We start from the raw sequence: 26,522 nt of genomic DNA, 5'->3' as shown, positions 1-26,522 counted from the left end.
GAGAGACATGGAGGTTGCAGTAGCTTAACAAGACGGTTTTAATGCCCCTTGGAAGAGATGTGGAGGTTGCAGTAGCTTAACAAGAGAGCGTCGCAAAAGACAGACAAGTGGGATGCTGATGCTAATGATGGCGTCATCGCCACTCACCATCTTGGTGGACTCCTCAAAGTTTGTCAGGATGGTACATATGTCAGACATCCAGGTCCACTCCTGAGGTCTTATGTGTGGAGTCTGACCTGAATATTGACGGCCTTGCTGCAGCTGGTACTCCACAACTGCTCTCTTCTGCTCACAAATCCTTTGCAACATGTGGAGGGTAGAGTTCCAAAGTGTGGGGACATCACAAACCAGTCAGTGTTACGGAAGCTGCAAACGATGCTGCAACACAGCAAGGGTGGCGGAAGCTGTAGCCGACTTCCAAAAATGAGCTGACAGGCGGCGTACTTTGACAAGTAGATTTGGCAACTCAGGGTACGATTTAAGAAACCGCTGAACCACGAGGTTAAGCACATGAGCCAGGCATGGTATGTGTGTGATCTCACCTCACCTTAGAGACACCACCAGGTTATGGTCATTGTCACACAAAACCATGCCTGCATGTAGGTTCAGTGGTCTCAGCCACAGATCTGCCTGCTCTTTCACAGCTCTCCACAACTCAAAAGCAGTATGCATACAGTATGGACAGGGGATTGCCTTGCACGCACAACAGGGGATTCTATCACACGCACAACAGCGGATGAAGCAGTGGTGACACCTGCCGACACTGGTCGTGGACCCTGGGGTTCGCTCCACAAAGTCGGGTGCTTTGCTGCCATGTGCCTGATCATGCTGGTGGTGGTCAGGCTGGTAGTTTTGTCACCCCTGCTGATGCTGGCATGGCAGGTGGTACAAATGGCCTTTTTGGGGTTATCAGCAGAGTCTTTAAAAAAATTACAGACTCTGGAAGACCTACCGTTTGTACAGGCAACGTCCCTCGTGTTGGTGTTATGGGGAACTGTTGCCCATCTTCTGTGTGCGGCCACCACACTGCTTCTTCCTGCCTGTTGGGGTACTCTGCCTCCCTCCCCTCTGTGTGCTGCTGGCCTCTCTCTGTGTGATCTCCTGTCACTTTGGGTCAGTAACTAAATCATCCACCACCTCCTCCTCTTCCACTTGTGCACCACGATCCTCCTCCTCACTTCGTGGCAATTGTGTCTAGTCATCGGCCACCTCTTGTGAGAAAATGCCAGCATCGACTTCCTGTGGCCGTGGCTGTTCAAATATTTGGGCATCGCTACATGGGATCTCCTCTTCCACCACTTCAAGCGGAGCATGCGAGGGGCACAAATATGGAAATGGACCAGTGAACAGCTCTTCAGAGTGTCCAACTGTGGGATCAGTTGCTGTCTGACGACACTCGGCATGGTGGGAGGAAGGAGCATCAGGGTGAGGAGGAGTATGTGGTCGAGACTCACGGTTACTAAAACTTGACCGTGTGGAAGACAGACTGGAGGTGGTGGTGCCCAGGTAACTGGAAGTATTATCTGCTATCCAATTAATAACCTGTTCACACTGATCAATTCGCAATAATGGTGTTGTAGTGGGCTTCCCTAGTAATTCGGTCAAGAAGTGGGAGCGAGAAGATGTGGCTGTTGGTTGTGGCTAGTGTTGAGCCACCCCCATAGTGTTCGAGTTCGGTTCTGTTCGTCGAACACCCGTGTGTTCGCCGAACTGTTCGTAGAACTGTTCGTCGAACACCGTTAAAACCAATGGCAGGCAAACAAAAACACATAGAAACACATAGAAAACACCTTCAAAGGTGTCCAAAAGCTGACAAACTGCTCAGAAGACACAACTAACACATGGAAAAGTGACAGTGACAAGTACATATAGTCATGCGAAAAGAAATGAGGTGGAGGAGTAAAAGGAGGTGGAGACACAGATATAGGCATGTCATGCCCTTCTAAAATCCAAAAAGTGAGAAGCCGACACGGCCAGTCCGCTCCTGCCCATGCCACCTAGGTGTCGCCGGGTTTGTGCCAGAGCCGCGGTGAACCCTGATGGCCAGCCCCCCTCTCCCAATACTGGTGCCTGTCCGCTGGTGGGTCGAGCGAGCCCCCCTGTGGTGGAGGAAGCTCTAAGCTTTTTAATTTAAATTGTCTCTCTAATTTGAATGAATACACTTTAAATCCATTTACAAGGATCTATTGGAGGGCAAGTCTCATGCCAGCAGCCGCGTAATTCCAGCTCCAGTAGCGTCCACTAAAACTGCTGCAGTTAAAAAGCTTTTATAAGGATCGAGTTTGTCTGTCCACCGCAAGGCATCCTACTGCCAGTCCCAGCCCCTATGCCTTGTGGTGCCTCCTGATGCTCTTCACGGAGTATCCCGTGGTCCCGAAGCATTTCCTTTGAAAAAATTAAGTGTCCAAACTACAGGTGGTGTAGCTTGCTTAACAGCCGGGATAATCCGCTGACTAGCAGACACTGCTACTAGGCACAAAGTATTTCCTGGGCTAGATGCAGTTAAAAATTTGTAATTAGATACTCTCGTTGGATGCTGAGAAAGCATTCCATAGAGTTTCCTGGCACGCCATATATGATTCTCTTAAAAAGCTTGGGGTAGGGGTCTAGGGGACCCTTTTATAGCCAAAATCATGGCCCCGTATCGCAATGCGTCACCTAGGCTGAAGATAAATGGAACTGTAGCACCCTGAGGGCTCGGTTGCTACAGAGGTATTGCACCTCACCCAGAGGTGTGATATCTCACTCTCAGGTATGGATGGAGTGTGGATCAGGACCCGACACCTGCATGCATTACACCACATTGCCGTGGGGCAGGGCGACCAATATGCCCCTGAGATGGGCACGACACTCCCTGTCCCTGGCTGGAGTGGGGGGAGGGAACACTGAGGAAGGGGAACCCTGTAGTGCAGGAGCAGGGAGGAAGCAGTTCCTGGGTGCATTGAGAAGGGAGTAAAAAAGGTGGGCACCAGCTTAGTTCAGTGCAGAGAAGTCTGAGCAGAAGTGACAGGGAGCAGGGGCTCTGCATGAGCTCTGCTCCGGAGGTGGGCCTAGTAACAGAGGGCCCAGGCCTGGAAGAGGGAGAAGGAAGGAAGAGGAGCGGAGAAGGCTCCAGGAACGAGGAACGAAGGGATCCCAGGGGTGGGGACGGGCGAGTCGCCACTGCACGCCCGAATCCACCTGCGTGGAGGGGTCAGGCCAAAGGGGGAGACCGGTCCCCGAAACTAGTGGAGTCAGGAAAAGACCCTCAGCTAGAAACCGGAGGCTGTGACATTTTATGTGGCTACACCCGCTAGGAAGGCACCACATAGGGTCAGGGAAACTGGCGCCAAGTTTACCAAGAGGAGGCCTGAGGCAGCCGGACAGAAGGGTTGGTAAGAAAGGCCAGACAAAGGACACACAAAGGGGGTCCTGTGAAGCGCTCCAAAGTTATCTGGGAGTTGTCTGAGCCCCTCACCTGGTGAGCACAGTATGACGTGGGCAGCCGTTACCTGCAGACGTGGTCTGGATAATAAGAACTGTGAGTAAAGGCCCTGGACTGCATCACTGACTCCGTGTCTTTACTGCTGCTGCCCTGCACCATCACCCCCATCCTCCGCATACACCGCCCTGAGGCTATACTCCTCCCGTGGGGAGTTATGATACGCTCTGATGCACCCACAACACCAGCCTCAGCGGTCTGCCCTGCAGCGGCGGTTCACTCTGACCACAATCCACGAGTGGCGTAGTCGGACATTTAAACATCAAAACCACATAAATAGTTCCGCCACTGGTTTGACCGCCCTGAGCCACGGAACCGGGTCGCCGCCACGGAGACTACAACCACCAGCATCCACCAAAAAGGGTCCGGCTCCGGGTGTCCCAAGGCCCAGGGGGTGCATTAGAACATTTTCATCACCTTTCACAATCACCAATGGGACAAGGCAGGGATGTCCTCTGTCCCCTCTCATACATCCTAGTGACGGAGCACCTGCTCTCATCAATTCGAAATAACCCCAATATTAGGTGGATTGAGGTGGGAGGCACAGAGTACAAGTGCTCTCTATTTGCTGATGATGTCCTGGTATATATCACTCAATCACATATATCCATCCATGCTGTTATGGCTGAAATAGATCACTTTGTTACATGGTCAAATTTTAAAATCAATGCAGCGAAGTCTGAGGCCCTCGATGTCTCCCTCCCCAAATCCATACAGGATTCCATTCAGTCCAACTTTCCCTTTGCCTGGCCCTCACAGGGTATCAAATACTTAGGAATTCCTATTCATAGAGACCTCTCCCATCTATGTTATCTTAATTTTGGGCCCTTTATTGAACAACTCCATACAGACCACGGTTGGCAAGTTAGAACTGTAAGATTCACTACGTGAACCACTGGTGTTTTGTGGAAAAGCACATGTACACGGTGTTCCAAATTATTATGCAAAAAGTGTTTAGGAGTGATAAGGGAAGAATTTGTTTGTTTGTCAGTTAAACTCATTGATGGTGATGTGTGTCAGGGCTCTTTATATCACTGTAAGCAATTGCAGACACCTGTGCTAATTAGTTTGGCAGGTGTGTCCAATGAAAGGCAAGACTACTTAAGAAGGCTGTCCCACATTATTAAGCAGCCTACATTTTCTGCCAAAATGGGAAAGAAAAAGGATGTGTCGGCTGCTGAGAAGCAACAAATTGTGGAGTGTTTAGGTCAAGGCATGACTACAATCAACATTGTGCGATGATCAGGATGAAGTGTCTTGGCAATCAAGAAGTATGTAGCTGATTCACAGTACACACGTGTGCGTGCTGATAAGGGCAAATTGAGGACTCTTTCCTACAGGCAATTACGTCAGGTTAACAGAGCAGCGGCAAAAAAGCCTTGTCATAGCAGCAGACAAGTTTTTGAAGCTGCTGGTGCCTCCAACGTCCCCCGAACAACAAGATGCAGGGTCCTTCAGAGGTTTGCAGCTGTGCATACGCCATCCTGTCGACTTCCTCTATCCACTTCACACAAGCAGAAACGGCTCCAGTGGGCCAAACATTACATGAAGACTGATTTCAAAACTGTTTTGCTCACGGATGAGTGCCGTGCAACGCTCAATGGTCCAGATGGATGGAGTGGAGGATGGCTGGTTGATGGACACCCCACGCAAACACGGCTTCAGCGCCAACAAGGAGGAGGTGGAGTAATGTTTTGGGCTGGAATCATGGGGAGAGAGATTGTCGGCCCCTTTAGGATCCCTGAAGGGGTTAAGATGAACTCCATAATGTATGTGGAGTTTCTCAAACAGCACTTCCTGCCATGGTTCAAGAAGAAGAACCGTGCATTCCACAGCAAGATCATTTTTATGAATGATAATGCACCATCTCATGCTGCACATAAAACATCTGCATCTCTGGCTGATATGGGCATAAAAGGGGACAAACTTATGGTGTGACCCCCATGCTCCCCTGACCTCTACCCCATTCAGAACCTCTGGAGCATCATCAAAAGGAGTGTCTATGATGGCGGGAGGCAGTTCACATCTAAGCAACAGCTCTGGGAGGGTATTCTGTCCTCATGCAAAACAATTGAAGCAGAAACCATCCAAAACCTGACAAATTCAATGGACGAGAGAGTTCAGAAGCTCCTTTCGAACAAGCGGTCCTATGTGAAAATGTAACATCACCTAGAATAAAGTTTTGAGTTGAAAACTGTTTGATTTCAGTTTCTAATAACCTGCTAATGCTTATAATCTCAAAAATGACCATTTTTTTGGTCTATCAAAATGAAAAGGTTGATCGAAAAGTTTGGGGGATCTAAGAGTGTGGCAACCCAGTAGTCAGGATTACTTCGAATTCTGACAATATGAGGGTCATGTTGCAGGTAGTGCAGCAGGAAGGCACTTATGTGTCTTGCGTATCTCGGAGCCCCAAAATTATTTTCAGGGCTATATGCAGCTAAAAATTATTATTAATTTTAAATCTGGTGGATCTTAGTATAGATGGCCTAATAGAATCAGTGCTGCACACTGCTACAAAGCCCAAATTATTTTCCAGCCAAGATACAGAAAAACATGATTAGTAATTTGAAAGCTTAAAACGGTTGGTGAGGTGATTTTAACCAATCATCAAGCTTTTACTCTCCCCAGGATGACACAGGGATAGAAAAGTCGTTTCGGATCCATGATTTGTTCATCTTTATGAACGTGAGTCTGTCTACATTATCAGTGGAGAGCCACGTGCGCTTATCTGTCAGCACACCACCAGCAGCGCTGAACACACGTTCAGACAGAAAGCTGGCTGCGGGGCATGACAAGATCTCCAAGGCGTAAGTGGCTAGCTCCGGCCATTTATCCAGATTGGAAGCCCAAAAAGAGCAAAGGTCCAGTGACACAGTCATGGCTTCAATGTTTACTTGGAGATACTCCTGTACCATCGTCTCTAGGCGTTGACTATGTGTCAGACTTCTTGTCTCCTGTGGCCTTGCAAAGGATGGGCTAAAAAAGTGGTGAAATGATTCCGCAAAATTGATGTTACCAGCAGATACTGTGGTTCTGTTACGGTTTGAGTGCTGAACACTCGACGGTCCCACGGTTGGCAAGTTGGAACTGTGAGATTCACTACGTGCACCACTGGTGTTTTGTGGAAAAGCACATGTAAGATTCTGCAACAGTCTCTGCTGATACTCCTGCATGCGTGCATCCCTTTCTATGGCAGGAATAATTTCTGCAAATTTACTTTTGTACCGGGGATCTAACAGTGTGGCAACCCAGTAGTCAGGATTATTTCTAATTCTCACAATTCGAGGGTCATGTTGCAGGTAGTGCAGCAAGAAGGCACTCATGTGTGTTGCGCAACCAGGAGCACCAAGTCCCTGTTGTATTGGTGGCGAGGTAACAATCATGCTTCCTTCCTCTGTCCTCTCCCCCCAACCTCGCACAACAGAAATGTGATCAAGGTCTCCCTCATCTGATGAGTCTTCCATCAGTTCGTCCTCCTGGGCTCCTGCACCTTTCTCACTAGTTTCGCTGCTACCATGCGCCCTGGTAAAACCATCTCCCCCACCCTCACATGCCTGCCGCCTTGGTGCTGCCGAAAGTCTGGAATTTGCAGATGTTAGCCCTTCCGCATACAACTCCTCCTCCTCTACTTCCTCCACCTCCTCTTGTGCCACCACCTGACTCCGAATTCTGTTTAACATGTGCTTCAGCATGTAAATCACCGGAATAGTCATGCTGATAATGGCATCGTCAGCACTAAACATCTTCGTCGCCATTTCAAAACTGTGCAGAAGGGTGCATAGGTCCCTGATCTGAGACCACTCCACCAGCGTGATTTGCCCCACCTCTGCATCTCGTTTGCCCAGGCTATACGTCACAAAGTATTGCACCAGGGCTTTTCGGTGCTGCCACAGTCGCTGCAACATGTGCAGAGTTGAATTCCACCGGGTAGGCACATCGCATTTTAGCCGGTTAAGTGGCAGGCCCAACGACTTCTGTAGAGATGTAAGTCGCTGAGCTGCGGGATGCGAACGGCGGAAGTGAGCACACAGCGACTGTGCCCTCTGCAGAAGGCCATCTAGTCCGGGATAGTGGGCTAAAAATTGGGGGCCGCACCCAAGTTTGCAGCATTGTCGCACACGGCCTTCCCTGGTTTCAGGTCCAGTGGAGACAACCATTCATGAAATTGGTTCTCCAGAGCTGACCACAACTCCTCAGCTGTGTGACTCATATTTCCCAAACATTTCAAAGTAAAAACCGTCTGATGACGTTGAGCCCTACTGCCAGCATAGTAAGGAGGTGTGCAGGATCCCTTCTGCGCAGTTAGAAAGCTTGTGGCATGACCAGACAGGCTTTGGGTGCAGGTGGAGGACTGAGAGGAGGTTGAGAAGGCAGTAGCAGTGGAGGAACTTTGAGATAAAGAGGATTGACGCACAACTCGTGGGGACGGCAAGACTTGGACAGCAGCCCCTTGTCCTGCTGTCACCATAGTTACCCAGTGCCCAGTCAGCGACATGTAACGCCCCTGTCCATGCCTACTCGTCCAAGTGTCTGTGGTGAAATGCACCCTGTCACACACAGAGTTTCTCAAAGAAGCGGTGATGTTGTGTGCGACATGCTGGTGGAGCGCAGGCTCACCTTTCTTTGAGAAGTAGTGCCGACTGGGCATCTGGTACTGGGGCACTGCGATGGACATAAGGTCTCAAAAATCCTCTGTGTCCACCAGGCGGAAAGGCAGCATTTCTGTAGCCAAAAGCTTGCAGATGGTGAAATTCAACCTCTTAGCTTTCTCATGGCTAGGACGAAATGGTCTTTTACTTGTCCACATCTGAGGGACCGAGGGCTGGCTATTGTGCTTAGACGGGGTTGATAAGGGTGTCCCCGGCAAACTGCCGGTCTGTGAGGAAGATGCAGGCGGACATGTTAGGTTGCCTTGATCCAAAGGTGGTGCTATCGATGTCGGACAGCGCTCAACACCAGCTGGTGTTACCACCTCCAAAGAAAATGATGACCTGACTATCACGCTGGCTGTTGTGGGTAAAGAGGTGGCAGGTCTGCGCCCTAAAACAGGTGTGACTGCTGTCCCCCCAGTAACAGAGGATGAAGAGGCCGCGGATGCACAAGATATGGCAGACGATGGTTGGCCCGGCTGGCTAGGCCGCATTGTAGCACAGTGAGCTTCCCACTGCAACTTATGCTTCATGTCCATGTGCCGGTTCATGCATGAAGTACTCAAACTATGTATTTTTTGGCCTCTACTTAGCTTTCCTGACAAATGTTACAGATAACACGAGTTGGGTCATCTTTATCGATCTGAAAAAATGCCCAGGCTATGCACGACTTGTGGTGAGAGGCAGAGTTGTGTTTGAGGATGCAGTTGTTGACATGCTTCCAGTACTACGTCTCTGACCAGGAAGGCGCAACATGACCTCGTCGTCACTAGCATCCTCCTCCACCTCCTCTGCTGACCTCATCTCTTGGCTGACTGTGGGTTGACAGTAAGTAGGATCTCCAACCTCATCATCATCACCCTGTGCGTTATCACACCCGTCGTCCTCAGAGCCAACCTGTTCCTGCCCTGACAAAAAACTAAAGTTGTCGCTCCAATCAGGTATTTGAGTCTCATCATCGTCTTCCTCATTGTCTCCACCAACAGGAGTTACAGTTTGGGAATGAGGGTCTACATTATGGTCAGAACCTTCTGCGTCTGGTCCTGGATCCGATTCATAAAGATTCTGGGCATCAGTGCAGATCATTTCCTCGTCTGGATTCACAGAAACGCTGGAGTGGACCTCTGATTCCCAGGCTATAGTATGAGTAAACAGCTCTGCAGACTGAACCATCTGTTCTACCTCATACTCAGACGGGCAGCTGGAGATTTGGGAGCTGTGAGGAAGCAAGTGCGATTTGGGTGACACCTTTGAGGACTGGAGTATTTGTGATGTTGAAGTTGATGTGGAGGAGAGCCCACTTAAAGGAGCACTTGATATCCGTTGAAGCACCTGCTGTTTTTGTGCCTCATCTGGAATTTGTAGCGATTGGCGTGGCCGTAAGAAAGGGATCTTATCACATTGTCCGCTAAAAGAAGTAGACATTTTAGTTTGGCTGGAAGATGGTCTTTCTTCTGCAGATGTTACTGTTGCTTTAACACCTACCCCACGGACACAACCTTTTTTCCCCTTCCCAACACGCCTATTCCCCTTTCCACCAGCAGCAGACCTTTTTCCACTCATTTTGGTGGTTAACTAATTCACAACTCTGGAGTTGTTTGCACAAAAAAACAATGGATGGGAACCGAGCAGAGCTGAGTGGCAAAACTGTGGTATTAGGCCAAAACTATTGGCTGGGTTAGATGCAGAAAAAAATTATATTCAATTTGCAACCTGATGGAGGTCAGTATAGATGGACTAATAGAGAAAGTCCCACACACTGCTAGAAGGCCAAATATTTTTTCAGAGCTAGATGCAGACAAAAAATTATTTTGAATTTGCAACCTGATGGAGGTCAGTATAGTTGGACTAATAGAACAAGTCCCACACACTGCTAGAAGGCCAAATATTTTTTCAGAGCTAGATGCAGAAAAAAATTATATTTAGTTTGCAACCTGATGGAGGTCAGTATAGATGGACGAATAGAACAAGTCCCACACACAGCTAGAAGCCCAAATATTTTTTCAGAGGTAGATGCAGAAAAAAAATATATTCAGTTTGCAACCTGATGGAGGTCAGTATAGATGGACTAATAGAGAAAGTCCCACACACTGCTAGAAGGCCAAATATTTTTTCAGAGCTAGATGCAGACAAAAAATTATTTTGAATTTGCAACGTGATGGAGGTCAGTATAGATGGACTAATAGAACAAGTCCCACACACTGCTAGAAGGCCAAATATTTTTTCAGAGCTAGATGCAGAAAAAAATTATATTCAGTTTGCAACCTGATGGAGGTCAGTATAGATGGACTAATAGAATGATGCTATGCCCAAAAGATTTTACTTCACTAGGTGCAGTAAAAAAATTGGTATTCTATACACAGGTGGTGTAGCTTGCAACACAGATAGGCTACTCCACTGACTAACACACTCTGCAATAGGTCAAAAAGGATTAGCTTTGCTAGATTCAGCCAAATACTGTGAAAAAAACTTGCACAGCACTGGCACAGACCTGCCTGGCAAAAACTGATAGGAACTGATGTAACCTAGTCCTGAAAAGGACTGCAATTACAATTAGTCTTTACTCCCACAACCTATCTATTTAAGAGCACAGACCTGCCTGATAAAAGTCGTAGGAAATGCTGTAACCTAGTCCTTAAAAGGACTGCAATCACAACTATTCCCTACTCCCAAGCTATCTGTATATTTGTGCGAAAATTGGCTTGAAATTAACAAGGTATAGCGCACACAGCAACAGCGGTGCCGTCTAACACGCAGCTGCAGCAGTGAGAAAATGGTGGCGACGGGGAAAATGGCTTGGTCTTATAGGGCAAGGACATGTGACATACACTGCCAATGACACATGCCCTTGCTTGTGTGAAAAAAAGCACTTCGCTCCGTGTGTGCGCTGCTGATAGGCTGACAGATTGCACCTCCCCACTGTAAATGCGGGAAAGAGAAGAAAAAATGGAGATCTTCATTATTCCTGCAGAGATCCATCCCCTGCCCCTCCCCCCACCCCGCTGTACACTCAAACTGCATATTAACATTAATTTTCATCATTACTGAGAAAAAATCCAGTTATGATTTTGGTGCACGAACAGTTATCGAACATAACCTCGAACAGCCGAATTTTTCTCAAATCGTTCGTGTTCGCCGAACGGCTCGAACACCGCCCAAAACAGCTCGAATTTGAGATTGGCGAACAGTTCGAGTCGAACAATGCTCATTTCTAGTTGTGGCACATTTTCACCTTGGCCACGGCCCCGTCCTCTACACGCACCATCACCAGAACGTCCAGTTCCACGTCCCTTGCCCATTGTAAATTAAGTAAAATAGCTTACACTCGCACTATCAATGGAAAAAGGGTAATAAAATGGAGATTAGAACCGTGGAAGAGGAAAACCACAGTTCTATTTCTTTGGCCCACACCAGAATTTTTTAAACAGATATATTTGTGACTGAACAGACAGGGAGACACTATTACTGTTTTTTTTTTTACGTAAAACAGGCCAAAAGCTGTATAATACAGACATTTGAACCGTGGAACTGCAAAACCACAGTTCTAATTTACTGGCGTGTACCACACTTTTTTTAAATAGATATATTGGAGTCTGAACAGTCATAGGCACACTCAATTTTATTTTTAATTTTTTTTTTGGGGGGGGGGGGGGAATACCAAAAGGTTAATAAGATGTGTATTTGGACAGTCTGACTGAGGAAAAAAAAAATACAATATTTAGATGAAAAAAAAAAAAAAAATCCTGGCCCCTGAGACCAGGGTGATAGGTCTAGTAATTTGACCAACAGGAGCACACAGGACTGTAATGCAGCGTTTGCTGGTATAGCCACTGTGTCTCCTATACAGCCTGCCTGCCTGCCTAATATCTGGGATGGATATTAGTCCTGAGAAGGACTGTTTGTTTGATTTGGCAGGCTTTAGAGACCCTACACTACCTATTTCGCACTATATATCTCTAACTCAGCAGCACTGACCCTACACTGGCTGATCCGGAGTGACTGTGTCCAAGATGTCGGCGCCCAGTTTTAAATACTCGAGGTGACGCTGTGTGGCCAGCCAATCACTGTAATGCCCACAAACAACATGGCTGCGGCATTACTGTGACTGGCAGTCCCTGCATGTTCATTGGCTCTGTACAGAGCGCCAAACGTGCAGGGCGGAGACCCGAGCTCCCGCCCGAGTAACCCGGAAATGCTCGGTGCTTGCAGAACATCCCGAGTAGCGTGATGCTCGGGCGAATAACGAGCAGTGTCGAGCATGCTCACTCAACACTAGTCGTAATCTAAACTTGGGGTCTTCCAAAGGCCTTCAAGTCTGTCATGTGAAATCTCAAATTAAGTCCTGCCTGTGGCTGGACTTCACAGGAGATTGTCTTTTGCACAATACACTGCAGTGTATTATACTGGCAACCAAGAGATCACATTTATATGTCCCCTAGGGCAGTGTTCTCTAACTCCAGTCCTCAATACTAACGCCATACTATTTGCTTGAGCTGCAGGGGCATGATGAATCAAAAGATGGATCAAAGTTTGTAAGCAACAACTTGAATAAGATCATATGATTCTCAACATCAGCCTCTAAATGAGGTACAACAAGAAATTTTATGAGGAGATATTAACAAAAATGAAGACTTTTTTCGCACAATAGAAAATATATATAAAATTTCCACAATTGCCTGTAGTAAATTATTTTCCATAACTATGACTTAAAGCTGTATTCAGTTCCTTATAATAAGTTACAGCACATGCATTATTCTAGTAATTATATGTTTATGGTAGAAATTTGACAAAATGCTCTAAAATAAGATGAAAGAAGCAGCATTTCTTCTTACTAAATGTTATTTTCATCAGATACGTACAATGAAAGATGACATGTGTTGTCCCTGAAAGCATTTTTGTGAATATAAAAACAGTCATACTATACTGCTTCTACCTCTTACTTTGATCAGCTTTTAAGAAAGAAATTTTAGTTCTATGAGGAAGATGATATTCAAATTGACCCTATATATTCAGCAGCAAAAGAATGTGAAGCGTAACAGAAAATGAATTCCATTTACAGAATGGGGTTGGATGCATAAAATACATTTCAAAGCAATAATCAAAAAAACTTCACTTTCTCTCATTTTGAGCCACATTTGTTAAAAAAAGCAGATGCAATATTTTGTGCAGTACTGGAGTAAACTATTTGCCATTTTGAAATAAATATAAAGTATATGCACTGAAAAAAATAAATAAAAAAATCCTAATCTATTTTCCAGACACAAAATTTAGTATGCATAAATCTACAGAAGGTCTTATTTTTTTATCCCCACAACAACTGTAGGTTAATATGATATCTGATACTTTTTCACTTCTTTCTACTAAAGAGTAAATTCTCGCTTAGATGTCCATTTTCGTGCACAAGTTTAATCCATGGGTATGAGGCCTATCTGAGAAAACTAGTATAGTTTATAGGGATGTTCACATATCTGCTTTTTTCCACTGACCGAGTGCAAAATTGTGGAGAAATGTCCGATATTGATCCGAGTGTCGGATCAAAATTGTCAATGTAAGTCTAGAGCATTTGAGTGTGGTTAGTTTTTTCATAGACTAGATAGAAAGTGGTATTTTTTTTGTCAAGGATTTTAAAACATACAAAATGAATTAACACGGTTGATAAAGATCAGATTTTCATGGGCATGGAAATGGCAACTATGTTTTTTTTTTTAAATTATGTTGTAGTCTTCGGGGACTTGAACCTGCAATCATCCATCAATTATGCTATATACTGCAATACTATTTTATTGCAGAATACAATGGGTAGCCCCATCAGTGATTGACATCTTCCTTTGTATAAGTAAGCATGAAGAGATAGCTGTCAATCACTGATGGGACCACCCACCAAAAATCCCATAAAGAGCAAAGGATTAAGTGAAGAAAACAGATTATACTGAATCTTTAATCGCAAAACTATATATCACTCTGCTCTATATTATGATGCCTGAAGATTGGACTGCAATTTAATTAGTAACAGGTTCTCTTTAATAACATGAGAATACTCCTTTAATGTAAGTATCCCCAGCAAGAACATTTTGGCTTCTTGGCAGACCCTCAACACCTAGCACCAAGGCACATGACCACCAGTTCCTCTCAACACAATCTGGGACATACAGTAGTGCCTGCAAATTGAATTATTTATTTGAATCACTTATATAGCGCCATTAATTCCACAGCGCTTCACAGACATTATCTGCACTGTCCCCATTGGGGCTCACAATCTACATTCCCTATCAGTATGTCTTTGGAGTGTGGGAGGAAACTGGAGAACCCAGAGGAAACTCACGTAAACATGGGGAGAACATACAAACTCCTTGCAGATGTTGTCCTTGGTGGGATTTGAACCCAGGACCCCAGCGCTGCAAACCTGCAGTGTTAACCACCGTGCTGCCCTGCAAATGTGAAATAGATATTGGATACTGTAATAGAATCTATAGATTGCAAAAAATTTAGACATAATTATATTTCCCCAGCTGCCTCTTGTAGTTTAGTTACTTACAATATAGTAAAAAACCTTGTTTTATTCTTAATATTTTTTTATAACAAATCTATCACAGACCTGATGGAGCTAGTGCATTTAATTTCAAAATCAATTATAAAATTGCTGTAAATTAGCATTTTATGAGCCCAAAATGTGAAAGCTCACGAGTGGAAGATTATTTAAGGAGAGACATTGAGGAGATTTCAGTCTAGATGGACAAATTGTGATTAAACCTACTTAGTAAATCTGACATGTTTTCAGAGTTAAATAGTCCAGCTTCATCAGCTGTAAGGAATCTTTTTAACCCTTTAAGACCAGGCGATTTGTCATTTTTTTATTTTGATTTTACTTTTTTCTTTTCTTCCAAGCACCATATCTTTTTTTTCTGTCAAAGCCACATCAGGGCTTATTTAATTTTTTGTTAAATGATCTGTAGTTTTTAGGCTATGTGCCCACGATGCAGAAATGAAGCGGAAAAATTCCGCTTGATTTCTGCATGCCCTTGCCAGTAAAAATGCGTGTGGATTTTAACACGCATTTTTAAAGCTTTTTTGACATGCGGATCTGCCATGCATTTTTCTAATGCATTGAGTAGGTAATTAAGCATACATAAATTCACAAATAATGGATATGCTGCGGATTTTTCCGCACATAAAATCCGCTGCGGAAAATGCGGATTGTCATTGGGGACCATGGGGCACGTATTACCAAACGTTTTTCAAGCGTTTCCGCAGCAGAAATTCCTCAGCAAAAAGGCTTGAAAAACACATCGTGGGCACACAGCCTTAGTGACAGATTTTTTTTTCACATTTCTCAGTATAATGTGGAAAAATTTTCTTGATGAGCTTCAAGAGGTAGTCACCGAAAACGGTTTTCACTTCACAGGTGTGCCCTGTCAGGTTTAATAAGTGGGATTTCTTGCCTTATAAATGGGGTTGGGACCATCAGTTGTGTTGTGCATTAGTCTGGTGGATACACAGCTGATAGTCCTACTGAATAGACTGTTAGCTGCTTTTTTCTTGCCATAATACAAATTCTAACAGTCTATTCAGTAGGACTATCAGCTGTGTATCCACCAGACTAATGCACAACACAACTGATGGTCCCAACCCCATTTATAAGGCAAGAAATCCCACTTATTAAACCTGACAGGGCACACCTGTGAAGTGAAAACCATTTCTGGTGACCACCTCTTGAAGCTCATCAAGTAAATGCCAAGAGTGTGCAAAGCAGTCATCAAAGCAAAAGGTGGCTACCTTTAAGAACCTTGAATATAAAACCTATTTTCAGTTGTTTCACACTTTTTTGTTAAGTATATAATTCCACATGTGTTAATTCATAGTTTTGATGCCTTCTGTGTGAATGTACAATTTTCATAGTCATGAAAATACAGAAAAATCTTTAAATGAGAAGGTGTGTCCAAACTTTTGGTCTGCACTGTATATTATATATATATATATATATATATATATATATATATATATATATATATATATATATATATACACACACACACACGGTTATTTTTTTTTTTCCAATGGGGAAAAGTGATAATTCAAATGTTTTTTTTTTTTTTTTTTTACTTTTTTTCCTCAAACTTGTGACTTTCCGGTTTCCTTTTCTTAATACTGCATTTCTAAAGTATATCATGGTCACTTACATACCTGCACTGCCTTCTACACAGCCAGAGGCTGGGTTTCACAAAGTATGATTCATGGGGGCTTTCAGCAGGTTCCTGGCTGCCGTAGTAATCCATTGGTACGCAATCAAGGTCGGACTATGAAAGTCGGTGTATTCGCATTGGTGACCGCTTCATTAAAATGTCACAGTCAGACTGAGAGCGGTATCTAAATGGTTAAACAGTATTGATTAGAGTAACCGGCTTATGTTACAGACACGTCCAGTTTTTGGAACACAGCATCTACAGTGCATGAAGTGAGCCCCACACATATACAGACCCCAGTATGGACGTTCTGGTACATCCATTTATATGCTAACGCATTTGTAATATATCCTGTCTGAATTATGAAATTTAGTGACATATGCTTCAAATGTAATCGTTACTGATGTATTAATTTGTGTTTAATATGCATACTGTTTATATTTGTATCAATTACCTATTAAGATATTCTACTTGGCCATTCATGCTCTGATCCTTATTAGTCTCTTAATCATATGGTTTATAATTTAAGCCTATTACCTTTAAGATTTACACTTTATTCTCTTCAACAAATACATTTATTATAATGGCAGGTGTCAAAGGTCTGTTCATTATTTTCCATAGAACATTGATTATTTTTTGCAGATGACATGGATAAAATCATCAGAAATAAAACAGGAAACAACAGGTTTACCTTTCAGGTTTCAAGACCTATAAACCTCTAGATCATCAAAGTAATGGGATTTACTTTTGTATTTTTATAACAGGGGTTGAATTCTAAAGACAAAAAATACATTTGTCTGTTTTATATGAAGTTACACTAGGTTTCCATTTTCCACAAAAGAGAAGGTCTGCTATGCACCATGTTAAATAATACATATATTTAACCATATATGCTGACTTTGAGTCTTCTTTCTGCACCTCAACACAAATTCGTTCAACTGAATAAGCAAGCAATGCTAATGAACAGTAAGTGGTATAAATGTCATCAGTATGTCATCTACTTAGTCACCAAGATCTAAACTAAAGACACTTAAAATAAATGTACAGGAGCCTTCAAGGAAACATTACTTTAATAGCTTCTCTATGGAACAAGTGGTTTCTAAAATACACGCAGATACATTACATCAATGTGTTGATGCTTCATTCCAATCATTAATTGTATTCGTTAATGTCTAACTTTCAGGGCTTGTTTACTTGCTGTGTTTTTGCCACATTTTTCTTACATGGCATTTTTCTGTATCAGCAAAGTGAATGAGATTTCTGAAATCTCAAGCACATGCTGCTTATTTTTTCCTGGAGGACTTGAACCATCAAAGCTTTTTTTTCAAGTCCGCAGCGTTTCAATTATTTTATAATTTTTGTAGCTTTTTTTGCACCCAAATAAATGAGGGGAAAAAAATCGCAACTAAAAAGGAACAAAAAAAAAAAAAAGGAGTAAAAAATGTATTGTATTTTGTATTTAAATAAAATATCATACCACATCTCCTGGGCATGGGGGGTAGAAAAAGAGTATACAGACATTACAGCAGGGGAACACAGCTATTTTTGTGAGGTAAAACATTTCACTCCCTATTTGTAAACAATGTTTTACTTCAAATAAATAATCATCTGTGATCCCGTGCTGTAATGTCTGTATACTCCTTTCCTTCATCCCCTGCCCAGGAGCTGTGCTATGATCATACCATGGTCCATAGACTGTCAGAAACAGCCATTACACAGTACACAACAGGGGCACATTTATATGTCACAGAAGTAAATCCAGCTCACCACCTGCATTTCAACACTTCTGGAGTACGGATGGCACCTGGGCAGGGCGCAACATCCAGTAGAGAAAGAAGAAAAATCCAGCTCACAGATAAAGTCCAAAAAAGTGCATTTTATTTTCCAAGGTACATTCTGATGTATTCAGAGCGGCAAGTGCTTTTCGTCAAGAGCCTTGACAAAGAGCGCTTGCCGCTCAAAATGCATCAAAAGATGCCTGCATTCTCTTTTTTGTGAACACACAATTAAAATCTTTGCTTCATATACCTTGGAAAATAAAAAGCACTTTTTGGACTTTATCTGTGAGCTGGATTTTTCTGCTTTATCTATTTCACATTTATAAAATTAACTCAGCACAGGAACATTTTATTTAAATACATTCAATTGTGGAACTTATTATTATTGATTAAAATTAATTTTGTTCGTGGGAAAACCCCTTTAAGGATTTTTTTGTAGTAAATTGCTCAGTTTAAATACAGCAAAATAGTGGCCAGCTATGGCTACCATCTTGATGAACAATTGAGAGGCAGCAAAAGGTTAAAAAAAAAAATCACATACCTCTCCGCTGATGCAGCTCTATGCTCACTGTCTGGTCCTCCTGCACCTGTATTGTGTTGCACATCCAGCTTGGTGTTCAGTTTAGGCCAGGGATTCAGGCTGCACTCAAGCTATTAACTGCACTGCCTAGAGTTAACACCGGGTCACAATTCCAGCCACAGGCCTCAGAGATCACTGCACATTCGTAGTTACCTTGGGGGCTTACTCCCTGCTGGATGCCCCAGCATAGAGTTTGTGGTCACAGATGTGATGAGATGGAGGCTCAGAGGACTGGTCAGAGGACAGGTAGTAGTGGGAGCGTCCAGAGAGGTGAGCAATATAGCGAGTACGTTTTTTTGTTAATTTTACATCTTATGTTTTTTACACTTTATAGTCTGCAGAGCCACCAAAGCATAATAAGGGACATAGAACTTTAATGCTAGTCAAACTGACAGGGAAAATCTGGCAAATAGTCAGATAATAATTATTGGGTGCATTACTGGCACTCAGACTGTAAATATATGAATTGAAAAATGTGGCACCTACCACCTATAATGCCAATCCCCTGTTAATAATAGGACAAAAGAGGGATTCACCATTGAATAAGGTAGACCTACAATCCTCCCTTCATTGAGGCATGATAGATTTTGAGAGTGGTGGCGGGGGTTTAACGATGAGACCTTCAACTGAAGATGTCACACCGGTCCCATTACTAGTAATATTGTTTGGGGTGATAGTGTATGGTAGCCGCACCATCAAGTCTTCATTTTATGTACACTAACAGCTCGACATTATATTGATTTGGCAATTTCACCAAAGTATCAAAAGGTTCCAAATTTTCAACACGACAATGCCAGGCCACAAGTTGATCCTGCTACAGTGAGCAACCTGCATCGGCTGAGTAATCTACCATGGCTTGAAGCTTCTCTGAACTTATCTTCCATAGACATATTTATAATACAATTTCCATAAATCCAAAACTTTTTCTTCTTGGTTTTGCAATTGCAATGTTGAAGAGTGTATATATACAATACACACAATGATACACCATAGCCCTTCTCAAATAAACTTGTATTATAATATTGATTGCAATGAGCACTAACTGGATTTTGTTCATGCTTAAGAATAAAATATCTGTATAAACTGTGGGATCACAGCATGCACAGGAATCTTCAGGCTACATATGCTGAACAACAACAGCTAATTAGAGATGATGCGAATAATTAGAGCATTGTATAAACTGAAACAATATGCAATGCTGAATATAGTTTCAAATACATACTTAACAGTGATGAGCAAAAGTGCTCGCCACTGCTCGGTACTTGCCCGAGCATCTTACTGCTTGACATGCTTGGCGAGCATTTCCGGGTTACTTGAGAGGGAGCTCGGGTCTCCGCCCTGCATATTTGGCGCTCTTCAGAGAGCCAATGAACATGCAGGGATTGCTTGCCATGCACTGCAATGCCGTAGCCATGTTGGTTGTGGTTTTACAGTGATTGGCCGGCTGCATGGCGTCATCAGGTCTATATAAGACCTGGTGGCCCTATGCTCTTCACAGTCTAACCCAGAATCAGGCAGAGTAGGGAGAGATGCTGCTGAGATAGGGATAGAATTGTTGGTGTAATACAGTAGTTAGATATAGGTATTCCACACAAGGATACATATCCATCTGAATTAACCATCCTTCTGAGGACTAATCCAGCTGCATATATTAAGTGGTGATAGCAGGAGTTAGGCAGGCAGGGTTTGTGGCAACGTATACAGCATGAGAGGGTCCATTGAAAGTTCTGTCTGCTGCTGAAGTTACAGATATCCATATAGTCCTACATATCCAAGCTAATTTTTTTTTCTGCTTTTAATACTGATTATTTGCGTATAAAGCAATCCAGAGGGCACCATTTTACTGCTCCATTTGCTTGTTATCAGAATACAGAAAGATTTTTCTGATTTTATTCGCATTACTGTATTGTGGAAGCAGAGAAACTTTTTTCAATGATCCGACGAGATCCCATATGACTGCCGTAATAATACAGAAATTTTTGGGAACGTGTCAGATATCACAGTACATTTAAAGTATGGCAGTTATGTGTTCAAACCAATTTTCAGTTGGTCTCTGACAAAATACCATACTATTAGGCGACTGCATGAAACCGTGACCATCAGATGTGATCCCATATGAATGCCATAGTAGTACAGAAATTTTTGGAAACGTGTCAGATATCACACTATATTTTAAGTATGGCATTTTTAACTCGGCTCAAGCTCTTGATACAGCCGAATTTCACAGCCACTAAAAGGACTAGGTGGCTTGTAGCAGAGTGTAACACGTTTGCGACAGAAAAAAATATTTTTTGGAATCTGTCCAGCAACAGAAAAAAACAACCATTTTTTACTTTGAAAACTGCTGTAGTTCACCACCACTAACGTAGTAGCTGACGTATAGCAGAGCGTATGATGTTTGCCACACAAACACATGGTTTGTGGACATTTCAAAGTAATCATGTCATCTAAAGGAAAGTTATGAAAATCTGTCAGTCGTTTTGGAAGCTATACAATATCAGTATCATCAGTGGAATATCACTGGAGATTTGAAAGTGATTAGTCTGCTAATGGAAATGCAAGTAGGCTTCACAAAATATTGTTGCTTCTTGTATTTATGGGACAGTAGAAATATAGTAGAGCATTATGTTTGACGTGATTGGGGACAGAGAAACATTTATGCTCCAGTTAGACACAATGTACAGCATAATCCTTTAGTTGCTCCAACAAAAATCTTTCTTGCTCCACTATATATAAAGTTGGCATTGATTAAAAACTTTATGAAAGCCATGGCAAACACAAATTCACAAGGGTTCCAGTACATTTCACAAAAATTCTCCAGCATTTCACCAGCACAACTGAAGGAAGGGGTATTTGTTGGTCCTCACATCAGAGAGCTTATGAGAGATGATGTGTTTGAAGAAACTCTAAATGATAAGTTATTGAGAGCTTGGAAAAGCTTCAAGTGAATCTGTGAAAACTTCTTAGGAAAAAATAAATCTCCAGAATATGTTGAAGGTGTTGAGGAACTGCTAAATGCATATCAGTGTCTTGGATGTCGCATGTCTCTGAAAATGCACTTTTTGCATTCACATTTAGATTTCTTCCCTCCAAATCTTGGGGACGTAAGCGATGAACAATGTGAGCTGTTTCACCAGGACATTAAAAGTAATGGAACACAGCTACCAGGGTTTTTGGAATGACTCAATGATGGCAGATTACTGTTGGATGTTATATAGGGACAACCCTGAAAAATCGTATCAATGACAGTCTAATGTCAATCACTCTTAATTTTTGCTCATATTTTGCATGTGAAATTATTTTGGTTCAATAAAAACTGTTTTGTAAGGTCAAGCATTTTTTTCGTATATGTAGATTACTGTATTCTTAATGTTGCCAGTATATTTCCTATACCTTATAATAATGATGCTGCTCCATGGAAACTATACCTGCTACAGAAAAACTATATACATTTTTGAAATCAGAACAAAAAAATTACTCAGAAAAGTACAAGGTCAACTGCGATGATTACAAAAAATATATTTTTTTTTGTAGACCTGTGTTATTAGCCCTGATATCTAGGGCTATGGATATGAGTAACAGCAGCAGAAAGAACATGCAATGGACCCTATTCTGTTGTATATGCTTTCCACAAACTCTGCCTGCCTAACTCCTGCTATAACCAGGATTGATAGGCATCAGAATTAGTCCTTAGAAGGACTGTTAGTGTAGATTTGTAATGCTGTGTGATATCTCACTAAAGCAAAGGCCAATTCTCTCTCTCACTCAGCAGCACCTCTCCCTACTCTGCCTGCTTGACCGGTAGACTGTGATGAGCATAAGGTCCCATGTCTTATATAGACCCGATGACTCTATGCGGCCAGCCAATCACTGTAATGCCACAACCAACAAGGCTGCGGCATTACAGTGAATGGGAGGCAATCCCCCATGTTAATTCGCTGTCTAAACTGCGGCAAACATGAGGGGCGGGGACTAGAGCTCCCGCCCGAGCATTTCAAAATTACTCATCGAGCATTGAGCGTCTCGAGCACCGACATGCTCTGGCGAGTACCGAATAGAGGAAAGCATGCTTGCTCATTACTAGTAATGGTCTTTCATTGTTGTCAAAAACCTGTTTCCATCTCTGGACATGCAATTTTCTGCTCCCCAATTTATATCAAGGTAGTTGAAGTCCTCCACATTAAAGACTTCTCACTGATTCACTGCCTCATCTATTTGCTTTGTGATGATATTCTCCGCTGCTTCCATTTTATTTGGAGACTTAAAACAAACACCTTTCAGTATTTTATTATTCTTTCGCTCTCCCTTTATCTCCACCCACAGGGACTGTACGTTTTCATTAGCCTCCAATATATTATCATGTAAGATGGGTTTTAGGGATGATTTTACATATTAAACCCCTTCCCCTTGCTTATATATATGGTCATTCCTAAACAGACAATAGCCCAGTAAATTAACAGCACAGTCACAGCTCTCCTCATACCATATCTCAGTTATCCCCACCATATAATCATTTTCTTTCAATATAAATTCTAATTTGCCTATCTTATTTCAGAAAATACTACCTTCAAGTTCATTGCTTTGAGCTTCCTGCCTAATTCTCTGAAATCATCTTTGAGGACTACCTCTAACTTTGTCACTATATGTAACTTGATACTTGGATTTCTAGTCACATACTGAGGCCATCACACCCATTTTCTATTTGATACATAAGCATTGAAGTACTACATCAGACTCACATTGGGCCTCTCTATACTGTGAGGTCAGAGTACTACTATCTTAAACATTGCAGACATAAAATGGCATTTCTTGGCCGGTCCCTATGTTATATGCTGCCTATGATAGACCCCCTGATTGGCTGTGCTACATCATGTGCTGCAGAGCATTATGGGGAAGACTGTGCTGCTATGGCTGGTGCCATTAGCCCCCTCACTAAGTGTGCAGCATGTGTCTAAGACAACCAAGCATTTTGTTTTGCAGATTCTCAGGAATCAAAACACTGATGGCTTGAATTCGGGTGGAACCATAGATTTCAGGAAATTTCACTCAAATTCAATCTTTTGTTGATTGATCTGTTCATCTCTAATCTGTAATGCTAATCAAATACAACATGAAAATGCTAATACGTTTCCCTTACATGTACGCATATATACAGTATACAGTGGAGGCCAAAAGTATTGGCACACCTGCAATTCTGTCAGATAATACTCAGTTTCTTCCTGAAAATGATTGCAATCACAAATTCTTTGGTATTATTATCTTCATTTAATTTGTCTTCAATGAAATAACACAAAAAGAATTGTCCTAAAGCCAAATTGGATATAATTCCACATCAAACCTAAAAAAGGGGGTAGACAAAAGTATTGGCACTGTTTGAAAAATCATGTGATGCTTCTCTAATTTGGGTAATTAACAGCACCTGTAACTTACCTGTGGCACCTAACAGGTGTTGGCAATAACTAAATCACACTTGCAGCCAGTTAACATGGATTAAAGTTGACTCAACCTCTGTCCTGTGTCCTTGTGTGTACCACATTGAGCATGGAGAAAAGAAGGAAGACCAAGGAACTGTCTGAGGACTTGAGAAACCAAATTGTGAGGAAGCATGAGCAATCTCAAGGCTACAAGTCCATCTCCAAAGACCTGAATGTTCCTGTGTCTTCCGTGCGCAGTGTCATCAAGAAGTTTAAAGCCCATGGCACTGTGGCTAACCTCCCTAGATGTGGACGGAAAAGAAAAATTGATGAGAGATTTCAACGCAAGATTGTGCGGATGGTGGATAAAGAACCTCGACTAACATCCAAACAAGTTCAAGCTGCCCTGCAGTCCGAGAGTAGAACAGTGTCAACCCGTACTATCCGTCGGCGTCTGAATGAAAAGGGACTGTATGGTAGGATACCCAGGAAGACCCCACTTCTTACCCCGAGACATAAAAAAGCCAGGCTGGAGTTTGCCAAAACTTACCTAAGAAAGCCGAAAACATTTTGGAAGAATGTTCTCTGGTCAGATGAGGCAAAAGTAGAGCTTTTTGGGAAAAAACATCAACATAGAGTGTACAGGAAAAAAAAAAGAGGCATTCAAAGAAAAGAACACGGTCCCTACAGTCAAACATGGCGGAGGTTCCCTGATGTTTTGGGGTTGCTTTGCTGCCTCTGGCACTGGACTGCTTGACCGAGTGCATGGCATTATGAAATCTGAAGACTACCAACAAATTTTGCAGCATAATGTAGGGCCCAGTGTGAGAAAGCTGGGTCTCCCTCAGAGGTCATGGGTCTTCCAGCAGGACAATGACCCAAAACACACTTCCAAAAGCACTATAAAATGGTTTGAGAGAAAGCACTGGAGACTTAAGGTGGCCAGCAATGAGTCCAGACCTGAATCCCATAGAACACCTGTGGAGAGATCTCAAAATAGCAGTTTGGAGAAGGCACCCTTCAATTATCAGGGACCTGGAGCAGTTTGCCAAAGAAGAATGGTCTACAATTCCAGCAGAGCATTGTATGAAACTCATTGATGGTTACCGGAAGCGGTTGTTCGCAGTTATTTTGGCTAAAGGTTGGGCAACCAAGTATTAGGCTGAGGGTGCCAATACTTTTGTCTGGCCCACTTTTTTCCATGCTCAATGTGGTACACACAAGGACACAGGACAGAGGTTGAGTCAACTTTAATCCCTGTTAACTGGCTGCAAGTGTGATTTAGTTATTGACAACACCTGTTAGATGCCACAGGTAAGTTACAGGTGCTGTTAATTACACGAATTAGAGAAGCATCACATGATTTTTCAAACAGTGCCAATACTTTTGTCCACCCCCTTTTTTAGGTTTGGTGTGGAATTATATCCAATTTGGCTTTAGGACAATTCTTTTTGTGTTGATCATTGAAGACAAATTAAATGAAGATAATAATACCAAAGAATTTGTGATTGCAATCATTTTCAGGAAGAAACTGAGTATTATCTGACAGAATTGCAGGGGTGCCATTACTTTTGGCCACCACTGTATTTAAGTTTTATGTATTGCATTGGCTAATAAAAGTCAAGAAAAACAATGTTTTTAATCACAGTGAAGTGAATTTTGTCATATATAACAATGTATGTTGCATTCGAACTATAGGGCAGCATGGTGGCTCAGTGGGTAGCACTGCAGCCTTGCAACACTGGGGTCCTGAGTAAAAATCCTAGCAAGGACAACATCTGCAAGGAGTTTTCATGTTTTCTCTGTTTTTGCGTGGGTTTCCCCGGTTTCCTCACACACTTCAAAGACATACTGATAGGGAATGTAGATTGTGAGCCACATTGTGGACAGTGCCAATAATGTCTGTAAATTGTCTAAATTTTAAAGCTCTGCAGAATATGTTGGTGCTATATAAATAAAAAGATTATTATTATTAATGTTTAAAAAGTACCATTCATCAGTTTGAGCAGGTCTGCCAAATCATGAATAGTGACTACAGAGCTTAGTGAAATGTAGTTCTCTTTAATTTCTCCTCTCCATTACAGAAATATTAGTTTGTAATGTTTAGGTTATCATTTGTGTTATATTTTTTCTGTGTGCTTCAAGAGATTTGTTTCTGGGGGTGTGTGTTCCTTTTCCTCTGCATAAGGTTCACCAGTCATAAGCAGGTAGCAGCATGAAAGAGAAAAGAACACATCCTCATCTTCTTACTGCTCATTTTAGCTTCTGTGTAATGATACCTCAGAGCTAAGCATCTCTACAAATAGTTCCAGATCTCATCATATGGGTAATCAGAGTAGAGGATGGGTCAGAGTTGACAGCACTGTGAGGTGATACCTAGATGTGTTTGTAATGATAAATAATTGCAGCTACACAGCTGTATATCTACACAGTGTAG

At 42.6% G+C, this 26,522-nt stretch overlaps 1 protein-coding gene across 5 annotated transcripts in view; it reads right to left on the bottom strand.

Annotated features, from left to right (window-relative positions):
- The window catches only part of NAALADL2 (N-acetylated alpha-linked acidic dipeptidase like 2), a 1,725,756-nt gene that overhangs the window by 1,531,026 nt on the left and 168,208 nt on the right, over positions 1-26,522 (bottom strand). The window contains exon 2 of one of the 5 annotated variants that reach the window (XM_073674926.1): positions 16,315-16,497. The exons of the other annotated variants lie outside the window; for them this stretch is intronic. The gene's annotated coding sequence lies outside the window, so the exon portion shown is untranslated. The remainder of the gene's footprint in view (positions 1-16,314; positions 16,498-26,522) is intronic. 5 annotated transcript variants of the gene reach the window in all.

This window comes from Phyllobates terribilis, unplaced genomic scaffold (genome assembly GCF_046119375.1).
Source record: "Phyllobates terribilis strain yellow unplaced genomic scaffold, ASM4611937v1 Scaffold_3__8_contigs__length_932513732, whole genome shotgun sequence".
NCBI classification, from domain to species: domain Eukaryota; kingdom Metazoa; phylum Chordata; class Amphibia; order Anura; family Dendrobatidae; genus Phyllobates; species Phyllobates terribilis.
The sequence above is the reverse complement of the archived record's forward strand: the minus strand, read 5'-3'. Positions and strand labels throughout refer to the sequence as shown.